At 37.9% G+C, this 3,596-nt stretch overlaps 1 long non-coding RNA gene across 1 annotated transcript in view; it reads left to right on the forward strand.

Annotated features, from left to right (window-relative positions):
- LOC104862920 overlaps positions 1–1,984 on the forward strand; it is a 7,869-nt gene extending 5,885 nt beyond the window's left edge. The window contains exon 3 of the long non-coding RNA XR_780455.2: positions 1,896–1,984. This is a non-coding gene — a long non-coding RNA (uncharacterized LOC104862920). The remainder of the gene's footprint in view (positions 1–1,895) is intronic.
- The last annotated feature ends 1,612 nt before the right edge of the window (positions 1,985–3,596 follow it).

Raw genomic sequence — 3,596 nt, forward strand, 5'->3', positions numbered from 1 at the left:
TTTGAAGTACAGAAGCTTTTTAGTAAGATGAGATCCCAGTTGTTGATTCTTTCTGCTAGTTCCCGTGCTACTGAGGATTTGTTCATAAAGTCTTTTCCTATACCAATGTCTTCCAGAGTTCTGCCTAACTTACCTTCCAGCAAGTTTAATGTTTCTGTTTTAATATTTAGATCTTTAATCCATTTGGATTTTAATTTAGTGCATGGCGAAAGATAAGGGTCTAATTTTAATCTGTGGCAGGTTGATATCCAGTTTTTCCAACACCATTTATTAAAGAGGCTATCTTTCCTCCACTGAGGATGGTGAGCTCCTTTGTCAAAGATGAGGTAGCTGAGTACATCTGCATTTGTTTTTGTGTCTTCCAGTCTGGAACAGACTTTTCTAAGGAGATAAGTTTTAATATCTTCTTTGTATCATTTCGCATATATCACTTCATGTTTTCCCTATGGCAATCTTACAATGTTGGCAGTACTGTTTCCTTTTTAAGAACTGGTAAATGAAGAGCCAAGATATTAAGCAAATGTCCAAGCCCCATAGCAAGGGAGTAGTGGAACCAGTCTCTTTATCATCTTCTTTCTCAAATCCATATTTTTTACTGCTAAAAAAATTAGAATGAAAAGTTGCCAGGAACCTGACTGTGACATGAAAAAGTTTTCCTTTCCTTCACCTTTACCTTGGCTCCCCGCCCCTCCCTAGCAAGCCTGGACTCTGTCCTGAATCAGCTTCCAGATGAGAATAAAAGACTGATGGGGCCACTGAGCTCAAAAGGGGTGGGAGGAAGATACAGGTTTCTGGCCATGAGCTGAGAGGGGAGATGATATATATATTTGTTCCATGCTTTTTTGATATAAGGAACACAAAATCTGTTTTGGTTTGAAGAAAAGAACCTTCCTTAAGAAAAATGTCTTCTTTTAAAAAAGAGATAGTGAAAAAAAAAAGTACCAATAAACTCAATAAAATGAAAAAAAAAAGAGATAGTGGATTAGGGTGAAAAATATCTTACTAACCCCATTGTGTCAACAATGATTAGAAAGCAATATGGCTAATGCACTGGAGGGTAATCAAGAGTGAATATTGCACAAGTCACTATAATGATCATTATTTCTTGAACTCAAGAAGGAGATCTGGAAGAACTTTTTTAGCAAACATACAAATATTACTTGGTAGTATTCTCCCCATTGAATGATATGTTTGCAATAAGAAAACAACTTTTGTGTAAAGGCAGTTTGGGCAGGATAAAGAGAGGAATAAGCTGACCCAAGACCTTTATTAATGTGTAAAAATAAGGAAAACATGAGAGGAAAAATTGTTGGAGAAGAGCTTAGGTCTGTGTAGGAAGAAACAGGAAGTCACCATATCATGTTGAAGATGTATGTAGTTATATAGTGGCACCTTGGTTCATGAATGATTTTGTTTGCAAACAATCTTGTTTGCAAACACAAGTGTCTAACAAAATTTTGTTTTTCTTTGCAAACTCTGCATTGGATGACAAACATGACCATGGCCATCTTTCCTGCGTGAACATAAATGTAGCCATCTTTTCCAAAATTGTAGAACAATAAAGTTCATGAACTGAGGTACCACTGTATTTAATCTGTAACACTGTTGGCCCATGAAGGATCACATCTTTGAAGTGCAGAGAAAATTTCACTGCCTTGATAACAAACTAAAGTAGCACTTAATAGTTGAGGATTGATAATGCTAGCAAGTATTTCCATTTCTCCCCTCTGTTGACATATACAGACTGTGTTTTCCTGCCTCTCCACTGGTTGGATGAAATACTCTCACCTTTACCCAGCATGCTAGGAATAAAGTTGATGTGTCACTTCTTATGAAAGCATTTAAAAGCTAGCATGTTTTTCATTTTATTTTCCCTACCATGGTGAACCATCAAGGATTGTGATGAAGTAGAGATGCCCAAGACTGAAGTCCGAAATAATGAGCCACCACATGGAGGACAGATGTCCCAAAGAGCTACCTGGACCTGCAATGATTTAGAGTGAATAAAACTGAGTGTGTGTTGTCTTAACATCCCGAGAGTTTTGGTGATGTTTATTACCATAGTGTGACCTAGGCTGTCTTGATAAGCATGCTAGTAGGATACATAGACACACTCATACATACACAAAAAGTCAAAGGAACATACAAAACAGGCTACTGATTCTAGATTTAATTATATTTTTCAATACAGATAAATTACATGGAGAACATCAGTTCAGAAGTGACTTGTGCCTTTTTACTATTAGCTACTCAACTGGGGCACCTATAACCTTGGCATTTAGGGACCTTCATGTGATTGCTTCTCCTGTAGCCATTGCTCACACCCAAGCCCATTCCCCTTTGTTCTAACTCTCCTTATCTGGAGCCTGACCTCATGTCTTTCCTGGTCTTCTTGTACCTTGCCCTTTTGTCCTCTGGATGAGATGAAAGGGCTTAGGATTCCTATCTAAGGTTCATCTATGGAAAAACTAGAACTTTCCCCCATCAAGACAGCCTCCTCTTAGAAGGAATTTTAAGAGCAGGAGGCAGAGATAATCCACTATTCTGGTTGTCTGTTCTGTCTGTATGTTTGTATGATGTCTCAGGAAGAGGGTTTTGTGTTTTTGAGGAAAGTTAGCAAGAGGCAGGAAACAAGCCCCCCCCTTCCCACCACACTGTGAAGAAAAGTTTCATCTCTGCAGGCCTCTGTGGATGCCCAGTGAATGATGATAATGATGGTGTCTGACTTTTCATTTATGTGGTCTTTTCTCGTTTCTTCCCTAACACAAATGTGGTGTCAGGGGAACTATTAATGGCTGCTATTCAAAGACATGTGACTTGGTATTTATATATTACCTGCCCACTTCATAAAGTGTTAATGAATGTTTGCAAAGCTCTTGAAATCCTCTGGTGAAAGGTGCAACTTTAAGTGAAAAATATCATTATTATTATTAGAAGGCAATAGACAGCTTTGAATGATTGGTCATAAGAACAATTGACATAAGCATTAAAAGAAGCGCCAGAAATCATCTAGACAGATTCAGTGTCTCCAGCCCCATCAGCCTCCATATTACATATATTACACTGTTTCTCTGACACCCATTCTAATAACCATATAATTCACACATTAAATCACCCTTCCAGGGAAAGGTTGAGCTTGCTCAAGGCTCTATTGATATTGACACTGAGAGAGTATTAAATGTTGAAAGGTCTAAAATGGAAGAGAGGTGCTCCTAGACAGAAAGGCGAGATCCAGCTGCTGAGCAGCCACAACATTTAAGAGAGTTTGAGAGAGGAACGAGTCAGAGACACTTTGGAAACAGAGAGGAAACTTTACAAAAGACACAAGATTGGAATGCTATGAATGCAATAAAAATCTAAAGTAAATTAGACCAATACATAGGTTTTTTTCTTTATTTTTATTTGAAAAATGGTGGTAACAAAAACTGATTATGGTTTTCTAATTCCTTTAACCTAGGGTTGTTTAGTATTTCTCAGACTTCTGCATAAAACTTTTGGTCAGGGTTGGTAAATAGGTCCCCTGTACTTGTTAACTCTGGTTGGATGACAGTAGCTATTTGAGTAGAGTATCAGAAGACTTGTGGGGACACATCTGA

Source organism: Fukomys damarensis, unplaced genomic scaffold (genome assembly GCF_012274545.1).
Source record: "Fukomys damarensis isolate Sample0158 unplaced genomic scaffold, DMR_v1.0_HiC HiC_scaffold_35, whole genome shotgun sequence".
Lineage (NCBI taxonomy): Eukaryota > Metazoa > Chordata > Mammalia > Rodentia > Bathyergidae > Fukomys > Fukomys damarensis.